We start from the raw sequence: 15427 nt of genomic DNA on the forward strand, positions 1-15427 counted from the left end.
GGTAAACGAGGGAGAGGAAGGAAGAGAATAGCATTTTTATTTAGGTTGAAAGGGAGTAGGCCTCACAGTGAATTGGAGAAGGCAGCGCTGGAAGGAATTGGAGGCTCCCAGATTACTTCTTTTTTACTCCATGAAACCCTACCTTAATCGGTAGAATACTATATTAATTAATGTTATGAATACAAGAACTCAAAACAAGAGCAATAAAAGGGTGCCGACATTTTCGCTAGGCGGATGAACGGAAGAAATATATTATTATATATGGTTTATGAGAAGACGTACCGAAATTTTACCTTATAGTTCTATATCTGCATTTACCTAGTTACGCTTCAATAAGTAAGACATTGAAAATGAAGGTAGTTGCCGCATTCATTTATTTCGTAGTCAAACCGATAATGCCGCTATTGATTTGTCCATAATCATGGATTTCCTTTACTACTAAATGCACACCAATTTAACTTTACCAATTGAACGAGAAATGGTCAACACTCTTCGCATTCACTATGTATCCTCTCTACTCACGTCTCTTTGTTGTTAAGTATCGATCCTTGCAGCTGCCAACTTTGACATGTAAACCAAAACCACCAGTGATTGACAACCGTCTTCGTTCGACCACAGTGAGCAATCGATATGCGTCAATCATTGGCAGCCTATCATTGTCATTGCCGGCGAAGGAAAGGGCATCATCGGACTTCGCCCTACCCATCTCCTAGATGGGAGTCTTTTCGATAAATATGCCACCGTATGTCGATGCGAAGAGGAAGGGGACTTCATGGAGAAAGCGTCACTCCTTTCCGTGGAAGTTGACTTATGCTGTAGTGTTGCTGTGTTATGCTTTTGTGTGTTTTTATTCTTTATATTTTTGCTTCATATTGAGGCACATTTTAATCAGTATTCATAAATTTACAGAGAGGGGCGATGATTTTAGAGCGATCCATTTTTTTCAGTATTTGAAATGAAGTGCTTTAAATTGCAAAAAATATTAAATGAAAGTCAAAGAATTCATGGATTATACTCTGATCGCAGATAAAAATTTCGGTGAAACGTTTTAATTAATGCCTATATATTAATGAACCGCGAACGTTTCTGCGGTCAGCGACGCAAGTGGCTGCTTTTGTCAACATATTTAACCCTAACCTACTCATAACAACAACAAATTTGCAATTTTTTCACTTAATTTTTTTTGAATTTTTAGCTCTATTGCAGATAAATCTCAATTAAGAGTTATTTTTCGTCGCAAAATCAAGTTGTGAAGTGTTTTGCAGCAATAACTTTATGATTGATCAGAAAAGTTATGTGTTTCAAAAAGAAAAATGATCAAAGTACATTTGTCATAAAGGGTTAAACGCGCTGTGGATGACAATATATTTTCTGACTGACCAAAGAATCCTCTTTTTTAAATATTCTTGGGCATGATTTGTTCGCCGTGCAAGGCTCCCCACATTCTGCGCGACTTTTGAAGGACCTCCCCGCACAGAGGCAAAAGACGTGCGCATCCATCGAGCAATTTTCACAACTTTTCGTCCCTTCTCACTCTTGCATTCTTTCTCTTTCCGAGTAATTTTATACGTGCCTCCCTTCTTTTAAATACTCCTCATTTTATTCTCCTTCGCCGTACGTGACGGAGTTCTTTCCCGTCTGACTCCGGCTCATACTTTGCCCCGATGGCTTGGCTGTCTGAATTTTCCTCTGCCGAGTGTTTTTTTTTTGGGACCTGTTTTCGGACACACAGTGCTTTGCGCATTCTGGTGGCCATGCGATGATTAAGTTTGGGAGGTTTAATCATCTCTGACCCTAGGTTATCGTGCGGTTTTTGAATTAATTACTTGGAGAAGATGGGATAATTATGGTGTACGTTTAACTCGTATGCATTCTCAATACATTATCCTCTTACGATACGGCAATGCTCGATGATTTCCTTTAATATTACAGTTGATTAAATTTTCTTTTTTTAAACTAAAACTTTCAGGTCATAAATGTGAATCTTGATTTATGAAAGTTCACTTTTTGAGTTAAAAACAAGTTTTTGGCGATTTTTGTTTTCAATTAGAATTTTTTTTTAATTCACTGGATCTAATTTATCAAGTGGTGGTACTCTTTTTCAAATATTTTCTTAACATATGTGCATTTAAAAAAATAAGTTTCATGCAGTCATGAGTGAAAATTCGCGTAATTAAAAAAAATTGGGAGAGTTTTACCCCTTAAATATTATTTTTGTTTGGTATTTGCATCAACTCATTGGTTTGACCAACATTTATCTGTGAAACTTTCTAATTTTGAGAATATGTTTCATTGGCAATGATAGTGAATTAATAAATTAAAGCCTATAATGAAGCAAAAAAAGGGTTTGCCGGAAAGTCGTGTAAAACAGATTCATTTCCTATGATAATTTGCCTAATTTGATTGAATAAAAACTAAATCTGCCAATATAATATGCTTAATTCTCCTTTCTTATAATGCCATGACATTTTAACCCAATGCAGAGTTATTAGCTCTTCTTGTCATGTACAGCCTCGTAGTAACATAGCCTACCCTGATCAGTGATTCAAGCTCTTCCCTTTAGATGGGCGTTCATCAAAACAGTTTCCTTTTCAACAGTAAATATCGCAACAGCTTGACGGCCTGGGGAGAAAATCCCCACTTTTCCCCTTTTTAACCAAAATTTATGTGGACAACTTCGAGGCAAAACTTTTTTCATCTCAAAATCCCCTCGTAGTGAAGACCTTCCTCTCTTGCCATTATGTCGCTTTTTTTCACGGAAGGTATCGCCTTAGGCTTGGGTAAATGAACTGTAACAACCAATTTACATTTAAGCTTGAGGCCTCATTAATATCACACCATATCCATTTCATTCGAAATTTTGAGTGCACTTAATGTTTGCGAGGATATCACTACTGAAGAATTATCCAAAAAATGACCATGTCAAATGTTTTACCAATCTTCCAAGCCTATACTCTGTAGAATACCGGAATTGTATTGCTGTATTTAAAAGGGTTCATTCTATTGCTTTATTTAAAAGATTCCGTCATCTAAATTAACTTCAATTTTAGTTGTTGAAACTCTCAACGATGTTTGAATATGTTTTTTGGAAAGGAAAGTATAGAAGAATAATGAACCTTTATATCTATTTCAACAAACAATAGGTGTCAACGAGTCTAAAGTAAATTGAATTCCCTGGAGCATGCCTCGCCTCAAATACGTTGTATGTTGCCTTGGCGAGGAGTGACAGCCATCCTACAGGATAAAACTGTTTGTAACATCATTGTCTTTCACTGTGAACACAAAGTGGACCATATCCATCAAACTTTTCACTGCCGTTTACATCGCACTAACCTTCTTTTAAGTTAGAACTTGACTGTGCGATAAAAGTAGATTAGGTTTTTATGCAGAAATTGGAATTGGAAAGAGTAAATTTCTCTCCCATACATTTCAAGCCTCAAACACAAAGCCTGATCGCTGGTCATTTTCCCTAGGCAGTTTGCACTTTGTGGGCAATTGCCCGAAACTCGACTGGAGTTTATTTTTTCAAAGCATTAATTCAGTTTTCAACTTAAATTTTCTCTATTCTCTTCCTCTCCCATGATGCCATACAAATTTCTCGTCTCCATTCTTCAAGCCATTCTATCACTGCACCTCTACCAAAATGTGCTGTACATCCTTCTCATACCATAGCAGGCTTGTACATCAAAGAAAACATACATATCATAACATTATTATTTAAAATTTTCACTATGAAGTAGCATAATTAATGGTTTTAATGTAAATTTCAATTCGGCAGAAAAATTACCATGTTAATGTTGTTGGTATTATTTTAGGTAAGCGAGGTGTACTACCTGTTTATCTAAAATGCACCTTATGGTTTTCAATGGAATAGAATACTGAAGCTTCTTAATTTTATTTTACCAATGTTCTTAATAACAAAGTGTACATTAAAACTAAAATATTTCGTACGTTTTTAACCGTCAATTTTTTTTCGGAATCTCATTGGTCTCTCTCATTTTTTACCTGTCTTCTGAGTTGTAGAGAAACAGTATCAGTCGGGTTATAATAGTTAGTTATAGTTTAGTTATATATTATTAGCTGCATCCATATCATAAATAATTTCTCGCTCATTATTTAGTACTTTTATTCAACGCTGTCCACGAGTTTCTATAGAAATCATTGTTTTCCTACTTGCGGGCTAATCAAAAGCCTTGACGAATTTAAGAAGTAGCCAAGAACCTCATTTTATAGTTTCATTGGCAGTCATTACGGCGTCATGAATCACGTTATGAATAAAATATGGCCTCGATTGACCGAAGGTAACGTTCAATAAAGCCGGCAGTACAATATCTCACGAATAATTTTTTCTTTCTCAACTCACGGAAATGGTTTTGCCTATAAGTCCACCTTCTTTTCCTCATGCGCTGAGAATCCGCTTTCAAGCACCATGAAACTTGAGTCGCTCCCAGTCGAAGCAACACTTTGTCATTAAAGTGCCTCCTTAAGCGATTCAGGCGTGTGCGCTCCTGTAAAATTTCGTAGTTTGAGGCTCTCCTTTTCCAACGGCGGATTGTAATGCTCAGCTGAAGAACGCATGAATTGAGCACTGGCTCCGTTGATTTGGAACATGAATGGATTCCAATGTTCTTTTTCGACGTGTACTTCGTCTCATTATCCGGAAAAAACGCGCTTTAACGAGACTTGGTCTTGCTCTTCTCTTGGGGGGGAAAGTGTTTCGAAATAACACGTCATTAAACCAGGAATCGTAAGAAAATCAACTCCAAGGCAGACTCTTTCCTTTATAAGCCGTAGAATGGAGCATTAGGGGCTTTATCGAATTTTCTATTCCGTTCCTCGGAACTTACGACCAAGTTATGTGGAGTGGATAGCGCCCTTCTGGGAAACTTCTCTTTTGCATACCGTATGCATGATTTTTCGGATGGATCTTTTGGAATGTTCCGTATTACGGATGCACCGAAGAACTTCTTTAACTGTCATGATCGTAAAATCAGCAGCGAATTTCACGACGAATTTTCAGTGTAAGCATTCACTCATTTTGTCGTCACTGTTGATGGCAAATTTCTACATTATTTTGGTGTGTAGAACATTTAAATTCCTCCCCCAAATATTTGCTTACTTTTCCTTGAGTAGGATATACTGGTTTTTGGTGGCCTTCTGATTCCATTTTCATCGTTTTACCACTAGTCTCCTTCATTATTCGCTGTAGATATGATTGGGTATGTAATTCCACCGTAACGAATCAGCACTCGAATTCATCTATGCATTTCCTCACCCGATGTGAAAGAAATATTGGCTTTTGCGTGCACAATTTGGGGAGAATAAAAGCATATTTATGTATTTCAAGTCCCTAAATTCTAAATTTCAAATTCTACACACAGTGCAAAGCAAACACATTATGATTAGCTCTCAAAAATATTACATTAATCTTTAAATTCCTTCGTAGCGGTAATTTTCCACAGGTTATGTTGAAGGCTTTGGTAAAATGTTTCCAGAAGCAAAATATCGGTTTAAGTTTCAGAAGATTATATTATCATCTCCTTTTTAGTCGTACAGTTATTTTTTATTATCTTTTGGCATTCACGCCGTGGCCAGCGCGATTTATTTTTTTTATAATATATAATATATAATTTATTCCATTTACAATCAAATATTACATTTTAGAACATACTTAAATATTTTGGAATATATAGGTACCCCTTTTAGTAGTTTTGGGGCTACCATCATAAACTTTTTACATAGGTCTGGTGCTAGCACACATGAGAAGTAAAATTTCTTTGTATTCAGTTATTTGTTCTATTGCCGATTGCATTCATTATTACAAAACGTATTTCAAATATTTGGACAAGGATAACTATTTTTCTTATTTTTCTTATATAAACGCATAATTACATACATAGAATATACAATATACCTTTTATTGTAAACTTTTTAACCCACCTTTCTTAGTAGAAACTCTACTTCCTCACACATCATAAGCCATTTTTTAACGGCGGATTTAAATCCCCATCTTTTTTCCGAGTTTGCTACATTACTCGGCAACATGCTAAACAATTTAGGCCCTAAGTAATTGTATGACTGTCGATAAATTTCGGTCGTCGGCCTAGGTATATGGAAGTTTCTCCAAGCTCTAATGTCATAGTTTTGTGGTCGGGCCTTTTCACCACTACGGTTATAGAATATTCTAAGGACTTTATAAATGAATAAATGCCTTAGTGGGAGGACATCTAATTTTTTGAATAGAGGAAATGAGTGGCTTTTCCTATACGATCGTGTTATAACCCTGATAACCCTTTTTTGCGCCACTATCAATGGTTTAATGTTGATAAAATATGCTCCACCCCAGCAGGCTATTCCGTATTGCAATCTTGAATTAACGAGAGCATAATATACCATTTTTAACACTGATTCAGGGCATATGTATCTGAGGAAGTAGAATTTTCTTACAATAGTAATCATTTCTGATTTTAATTTATTTATGTGAGACTTCCATTTACAATTTTGGTCAAAATATATACCTAAATATTTTATGCGACTAACCTGTTCGATCAAAATACATTTATCACAGGAAGTAACATTATCTTTTATACAATTTGCACATTGATAGTATAGTTTACTTTTGTTTGAGGTAGATTTACTCATGCTAAACATAATATATTTCGTTTTTTCACTTAACAACATATAATTAGCCGAAAACCACATATTGAGTGTTAATAGATCACTTTGTATGTGTTCATATAGATCATCAACACTATTAACAGAGTAACTTAGTGCAGTGTCATCTGCGAATGACGTTAATTGACCTTTAAACCTGCCAGCACATAAATTGTTTACATATATTAAAAACAGTATGGGTCCCAACACAGAACCCTGTGGGACACCACAGGTGAGTCGAATCTTTTCACTGTAGCAATTTTTGAGACGCACACATTGATCTCGATCACAAAGATAACTTTGAAACCAATCATATGCGGTTCCACGTATACCCGCTTCCCATAATCGATTCATTAGTATGTTATGATTAATGGAGTCAAAGGCTTTGGTAATGTCTACAAATAAGCCAGCAACTCTACAGTTCTTATTCAGTCCGTCGTTCAGCTCTGAACAGAATTTTAATAATGCATCCTCTGTACTCTTACCACTCATAAATCCAAATTGGTTTTTATTGAAAAAACTATGCTGATTTAGAAATTTAAGAAGTCTGACTTTAACAACTTTTTCTATTATTTTAGCAAATACAGATAATAGGGATATTGGTCTGTAATTATTTACGTTCATTTTATCACCTTTTTTAAAAATAGGTATCACTATTGCAGTTTTTAATTGCTTAGGAAATATTCCAGTATACATACTTAGATTAGCAATATGGGCAAGGACCTCCGAAATATTTGCATTTACTTCTTTTATAACTTGTGTGGAAATATTATCAACACCTTTAGATTTTTTAGACTTTAATTCCTTAATAATGCTGCTAATTTCTTTCGCATCAGTAGGAACAAAAAACAGTGAGTCAATTGAATTGGAGGTTGGGAATATTTCTTTCTATTTATTCGTATTACTTTCAAAATAATTGTTCTGGGTCAATTCTTGAATTACTTTACCATAATAGGAACTAAATTCGTTTACAATGTCCTGGCACTTAGTGACAACGATACCATTACTAGTTCTAATTTTTACACAATTCTCATTTCCTTGCTTTCCTCCCGTGAGTGAATCTAAAATGCGCCATTTAGCAGCGGTATTATTGACATTACTATCAAATAGGTCCCTGTAATACTTTTCTTTGCGCTTTTTAATATCATATTCTAATCTTTGCGTGTACGATACGTAGTACCTATTTAGCTTTTCATTTTCAGGGTGTTTCCTAATTTTTTTATACAGAAAATTTCGCCTAGAAATTCTCCCGCACAAAGCGTAAGTCATCCATGGCCTCTTCATTCCTCCCGATCTGTTACTGTCTGACACGTATTCAGCTTTTTCAATGCAGCATTTCAGTTTATTTATAAATATTTCATAGGCTTCATTGACATTTTGTTGTGAATAAACATCATTCCAGTCACATCTTAGCAAACTATTATTTAGATGGTTAAAGTTTATCCGGCAATGGCTTCGATAAACTCGTTCGTATATATTAATGGGTACATTAATATTTAAAGAACATGATACAGCATGATGGTCTGTTAAACCCCAATCGTCCGCTCTTCCCTCATACTTATAGTTATCTCTACTTCTGCAAAAAATGTGATCTATACATGTACTACCCGTTTTGCTAATTCTAGTTGGTACTCGAATAAGCTGGTCCAGTCCATGACTAGCCATAAGGGTTTGATATTCAAAGGAAATATCGTTGGGTTGTAATATACATAAATTAATATCACCAATTACAATTAAATTCCTCTCACTAGAGATGGTTAATACATTCTCCAATTCACTCAAAAAATGTTCAACAGGATTAAAATTAAGTCTATATACACCAATAATGCTTATCCAAGAAGAATCATTTATCCCTACTGATATTTTAACCATATCAGCAGTTTTTAATTCACCCAGATCAATAGAAGAACACTCATAAGTATCTGCTACATATGCAATAACTCCTCCAGCCCTATAGTTATTATTACACACATCAAAACTCCGATAGCCAGTTATTTGATACATAGATACTTCAGTGTCATTGACCCAAATTTCTGTCAAAACAATTACAGCGGGTTTTATATCGAGATTAATAAGTTGAAATACAAATTTATCAAAATTAGCTCTTATACTTCTTATATTTTGATGCAAGACAAGGAACCTGCCACCATTAAATCCATTATCATTAACAGTACTCTGCATTTTGTTAGTAAAGATAGGTTGAAGACATACATAACTCACTCACAGAATGCTTACAGTTTCTCCAGGTCATCAGAGGATTTCAGAGTGATTACTTGATCATTCTCCTTCTTCCTCATGAGTATTGTCCCATGCCTTAGCCATAAATATTTGTATCCCTTTTCTTTCTTCGCAAGACGCGCAGCAGCGAAGAGTCTCCTCCGACCTGGACTCAGGCTCTCGTTTATGTACACCGGAGTATCGGTCGCCAAGCCCAGGTGCCGTGTGGAGAAGGTCCTTTTCACTCGCCTCTTTTGAAGAATTTCTTCTTTTGTATACCTACGGACGAATTTGACTATGATACCTCTCGTTCCGCCTTCGTGTCCCTTCTTTCCCAATCGGTGGCATGTGTTCACCATATCGTCGGTTATTTTAACACCAAGGGCGTCCCCCACACTTTTCACGATTTCTAAGGTATTTTCATTTGGTTGCTGGGGAATGCCGTGTATTTCAAGGTCATTAACGCGAGAATATTGCTCTTGGTCGTCTAACCTCTTTTCTAATTCACTCACTCGAGATTTTAAGCCAACATTTTCTTGCCTAAGTAAGTCTATTGTCGCTAAATATTCAGCAATCTGCGTTGAGTTTTCTTGAAGCACTTTAGTATTTTCATCTAATCTATTGTGCACAAACTCAATAGCCTTGTTCAAGTCCAATTCCATGCGTTTCCTGTCCTCTTTAGCTTCTTCTAGAAGGTTTATAATATGAGAGATACTAGCAGTGTCCGTATCCGTCAGTGGAACTACTGACATGCTCTTACGTTTTTCCGCAGCACAGGTAGGACAACGCCAACTTTGCTTTTCAGCGCCAATATACTCGATATCCTCTTTGGACAAGTGAACACAAGTAGCGTGACACTGAGTTTGACATTCACTGCAGGTAATCCTTAGCTGGCGCTTAAGAACATTCACATTACATACACTGCAATTAGCCATTTTAAACTGCGGTTTCCACTTAATATTAGTAACTCGAGCTTCTAAATTGAGTAGGAAGTTATCCTCGTAATTGAATGCACTTATACTCTGGACGCAACTGAACACATCACTAAGGCACCTGCCTGTCTCGAGCGAAGCACCAGCCCACGTCTGTCTCGCGTGGAAGCTCAACCATGACTGCTTAACTTAACTTAATTTAACTTAATATCTCACCTTATACGTATGTCGTGAAGCCGTCACCAATCCGTTTCATGTTTTAATATACTCTGGATGTTTATTGAGTTAATTACTTTCATTGCCTGACCTTACTTATTCTCCCCAGCTTTTAATTTGTCCAAATGAAGCTGCTCGTCCATAAACTCGGAACCAGTCTCCCATGCCGTCGCTCATATTAGTTTTAGCTCCTCATTCTTTACGCACGAGAGGAATATATTCTCCCGCTTCCATCTCGCTATGCAATTCCCTCTTCCAGATTTCGATGCTTGTGCCCCGCATTCCTCGTCTTGACGTCATCATTCTTCTCATGCGACCCCCTCCCCATCCTCCGGATTCTTTTATTCGTCCATGTCCGCTTTCCGCCGTCTCTCTATCTGCCGGCGCTGGGTTTTGTCGAGATGGTCCATAATTTCGTGGGCCATGAATGCCGGAATTCCCTTTCTCTTCAGAGCGGCACAATCAGCATGTCCCGAAATGATCCTTCACTAATATGAGTTTCTCCGCGAAGTGGTGTGTACATTTTCGTTTCCAGATGCTCGGTCTGACTTCCTTTTTGGGCGATAAGAGAGCATTGCGGATCTCGGTTGAGGGCGTGCCATTCAGTGAGAAGCCATTTTCTCACTCATTTAAACGTATTGTCCTTACACGAGTGACAACAGACAGTGGAAATTGTCGTTTACATATGGATACATATATAAATACAACAGCATTGTTTTCTTGCGTGATGTCGATATTGTCATTCTCAGAATAGTTAGTTATGTTTTGAATAGGTAAACAACTGCCATTTTGTCTGTAAATGCTTTTCATTGATGTTTTGAGAATATCTTGGCTTGGATTAATCCATAGCGTTCATATGCACATGGTTGATATGATGAAGATTGAACAGATTTTAAGATTAAGACAGTCTTACAAAAGAGATCCTTCAAGTGTCATAATCAGATCTCGTTCAAATTTTGCTAGGTGGTGATAGGAAATGGATACCTATGAGGTGTAGCTTATGTTTCAACCGCCAACGCTCAATACTTTTCAAGATATTAGCGACGGAAAATGCAAGGAAAACGCCCAATTGTGTGCAACCCACAACACAATAATGCACGTTAGTGCTCTTAGGAAGGGAGTATGAATGCCGTGGTGCGGGTTGCACACAATTAGGCGTTTTCCTTGTATTTTCCGTCGCTATTATCTCAAAAATTATTGTGCTTTGTTTGCTGAAACATAAACTTCACCTCATGTCTCTCCATTTTCTATCACCGAGCAACATTTGAACGAGATCTGCTGGTAAAACATGAGACATTTTCCGCGTTGGTTGATCAAGCTAACTAGAAAAAATCTAATATGTGCTCTTGTGGAAAAAGGCTAGCAGTTATAAGTATTCAAAGCTGTACACTTATATTTCTTTATTCTTGTTAATAATTCTAGCTTGTGGACAACTTCACACCGTCGTTTCTATCATCCCCATTTTCTACTCTTTTCTTTTTTCAAGCGAATTCCGTACCCTTTCTTTTTTACAGAACTAAACATTCCTCACTTCTCAATGTCTATAGGCATTACTGTTTTTTATCTGTTATTGTTGTCGCTTAATGTTCTTTAGTTTTATTTCCAAAGTTAATAGTATATAGAGAGTGTATAAACTCCACACCTCTCGCAAATTCTATTCATCCGAATCTGCATTGCGTTTGAACCTCCACAGTTCTATATTATTTTCTCACGCTTCCCTGATATTTACCGTTCCTTGGCAAATCATGCAATATTGTCTTGGGTGAACACCGAAATTACTGATATTCATTTGCGTAAAATGAGAAAAGACCTTATAGAAAAGTACACAAGACCTGCCGATGTGTAATCATACTGGGACTAGTTTTGTCAGATGCTGCATTAAACTTGATTTGTGGCCGACAAATATTTTTCTCTGGAGTCTGAGCTCGCAACGGGATACCTAAAATGAAACATTCATGCCTTTCTCTCAATTCCAATCCCAGAGATGAAAGCGCGAAAGAGATCGTGCACGCTTGGTGACTCCGTTGGAATCCGTAGACGTTTGCTAGATTTCAAGGTGGCGTAACTTTGTTACCTCGGTTCAGACACCGCGTGGGTCGAAACCTTTATGCTCATCTCGCGGTCCTCGGCTTAGTTCACTGTAAGTGTCGACTTGCCTACACGAAGCGGTTTACTGGATCGGATCAAGGAAAAGGGGGCCGTGTTTGGGAAAAGGGTGGGTCGGGCCTCGGGAAGGCCCTCGCCGTGGCCTCCCGCCAAGTTCTCGAATAGGGATTGCTTTGCTTGAATTGGTAAGGGGCCAATTGCATTAAGCGCACGAGAAGAGGAAGAGAGAGGGAGGGAGGAGGTCTTCTGTCATTCAGTGAGCGGCAAATTGCGTTTCAATCCTCGCGTTTGTTGGTTAGGACGAACGGCACTAAGAGTGGCGGGGTAAAATTGGGCGAGGGCCCGTTTCCAATTACGAACTATCCGTTAGCGTTTTGAGGCACCAAGTGTGTGAATTGTTCTTGCAGCCGGTTAACCCCCCCCCCCTGCCCCCCTCCCCCGAAAATGCGGTTGGTAAACAAATCAGCGTTTTGCTCGTGCACTCGTGTGTCCCGTGCAGCTTCAAGTCCCGTTCGCTACAGCTTGACTTGGTCGTAACTCGGGGTGCCAGTGGGTAATGATGTTGGGTGAAATTTTTGCGGGTCTTGTGAACCCGTATATTGGTGGTTGCGGGAATGAAATATTTCAACATCCAATTTCCATAAATTTGACCAAGATTGACTTTTACCCATGAGAATAACCAAGAAAGATTTCATACGTGTGTCTTGCTGATAATTATATATACATATGTATTTTTTGTTCTATTTAGTCATATATTAATTCGCATTCTGTGATATCGATATATAATGTAATTATACATATTTTTGTAATATTTCTGACTCTATTATATTTATAATCATGTTTTTCCTAAGGGACACACTTGTCTTGGAATAAAAAAATTCATTTTCTATTCTATTCAAGATAAATACACACAAAAAGTTGGGGTAGTGGTGTTTTGTTAGGTTTGGGGGATGAATTGTTTCGCTGAGGCATGGGAGGGGGATGAAACCACTCTTACGTGACGAGACTGCGTAATTTATCAATCGCTCATGAAGTTTGGAACATAGTTTCACCACTGAGTTTATTTTCCATCCATGAACATAGAAAGTAAATTATTTTTTATGCGAAAGCCGTGCTTATTGATAAGGATCATTGGCAATAAAACTGTGGCTCTAGAATTTTTGTCAGTTATCTACGCTTTCAAATGTTCAAAAACCGGAAGAAATTATTTTACGAGAAATATATACCGCGTAATTAATTTTACGTTTCACCACCACCTATTGCACATGTTCCTTATTTGAAATAATTATAGACAGTGACGAACTGCAGAATTTAATTAATCAGGATAGAGCATGCGGCGAGACCAATTCTCTAAAATGGTTGTGATCCATTGAGATCTAAGGCATTCTAATTTTTCACGTAAATTTAGATAAAATGGAAGGAAAAATAAAAGCGTCCAACGACTTTATTGCGTTATGAGTGTGTGATATGTCATAGTTTTTCTAGAAAACGTTAGAAAATCTGGGGTCCACTTTCTAGACAGCGACAGAATGTGAGGAATTTTGGTGAAATTGGTCGCAGTGGTCGGTGCATTCCGTGAAAATGTAATCGCCGTGATTAGGTCGGCATCGTGTACCATGACGGAGGGCATAGTTGCCTTGGAATTAATTATCGATTGCTCAGTCAGACATTCACGGATTGATCCGGGGAAAGTTATGCAGATTCGCCATGAATATATTTTGCATGCAAAATTTCACCGAGGGAGAAGTTGTTCACTTAACGGTCACTTCAGTGGCTGTCAAAACTTCAGGGCATTCCCCTCTTGCCCTTCCTGAAGCCGGGGTTTTATTTATTTCCCGCTGGATGGGGCACAGCAGGTTACGTTGCAGGGACTAATGGAGTCAGCGATCGCCCATACCGTGCGGGGTCGTGAACTTGGTCTGGGAGCGTGCGGATCCATTCAATTCAGCCTAGTTTGCCTCGAATTACGCTTTCTTGTCGCACTATCACCAATCATCCGGGGATGTCGTTTGCAATTCCAAACCGCCAGTATAGCGATTGCTTTGGCCGATTTGACGCCACAAGCCTCTCTCAGTTATGTCGTCGCCGCCGAATTCAACGGTCGGGCTACTCACTAGAGGTCGTATTCGTGATTCATATGTTAGTACTCAAATATATCTGTACAAAATACACTTGCAATAATTTGTACTCAATATTTGGTTTCAATTATTTTTCTTCTCTCTTCATCACTATTTTATGGTGATCTGCTTATTTTCGAGATTGATCAGTTTAAAATTTGGTCACAACCCATTTCAAAATTTGTCATCTATGCTTTAATTCGAAAATTTACTGAAACCTTCATTCCCATCTTGCAACTTAAAATAAAACCACTTCGGAATTCCGTATTAACACTAGGAATACCGGACTTGACACCCCTCCTAGAACTACCAAATGGAGTCATTTTGACTCCTACCTTATAATTGTTTATTTTTCCAGTTTATCTATGGTTTTATTTATACATTGCTTTAGTTTATCATTATTGTTTATTATTGCATTATTTCAGACGTTATTTAAACAAAAAAATCATATTTTTTCAAAATACGAGTTTCGACTGTATTGCTTTGAAATTCTTTTTTCCTACATGTTATGTTGTTTTAATAGGATTTTCAGAGTAATTGGATAAAACAGCAAACATAGACATTTCAACACATTTTATCATCATGTTTGAATGATAAAAAATATTACCTAGGCTATATGGAAGTTGGGAAGATAATTACATACAGCAAAAAAACTGCATTTGATAAGCGACGCATTTGGCTAAGGTGCTTTACAGTTCAAGACTTGTCGTTCATTGTCCACAGTTTCCCACAGAAATACTTTTGGCAGGTCGTACAATTCCAAACTGAGCGATTCTTTCTGCACTTTGGTATTGCCTGGAAATATTTTTTTGCAGAATCCCGTCAGAAGAATATGCAGCATTGGACACGCCACGCTTTTGTCGAGATCTAATTTGAGTATCGGCCGACTCTGTATCGAGCTTTTTCAAAAGCGTCTTGCGCGAAATGTTTTAGGTAGTCTCCTTGTACACTGCCCATGAATACCTGCTAAGTCGGAAGCATTTTCCAACGAGTAGATAGGCAATCGCTGAGTATATGTTCTTGTGGTAATAATGTGATTTCATTTCTTTTGGTACTTCTCTTCGAATTATTTACCTTTCCCATAATGCTAGAACCCTAGCTTTTTCGATGTTCGGCGAGTTTGACTGAGGTAATGTAATTATCTACAGTAACATTTCAGCCTTTTTCAGAAACGTTTGCATTAGT

The 15427-nt window shown here is 37.5% G+C and overlaps 1 protein-coding gene across 1 annotated transcript in view; it reads left to right on the plus strand.

Moving 5' to 3' along the window:
• Positions 1–15427, plus strand: part of LOC124170800 (MOXD1 homolog 2-like) — a 969195-nt gene that overhangs the window by 440458 nt on the left and 513310 nt on the right. The gene's annotated exons all lie outside the window — the stretch shown is intronic.

Source organism: Ischnura elegans, chromosome X, assembly GCF_921293095.1.
Source record: "Ischnura elegans chromosome X, ioIscEleg1.1, whole genome shotgun sequence".
NCBI lineage: Eukaryota > Metazoa > Arthropoda > Insecta > Odonata > Coenagrionidae > Ischnura > Ischnura elegans.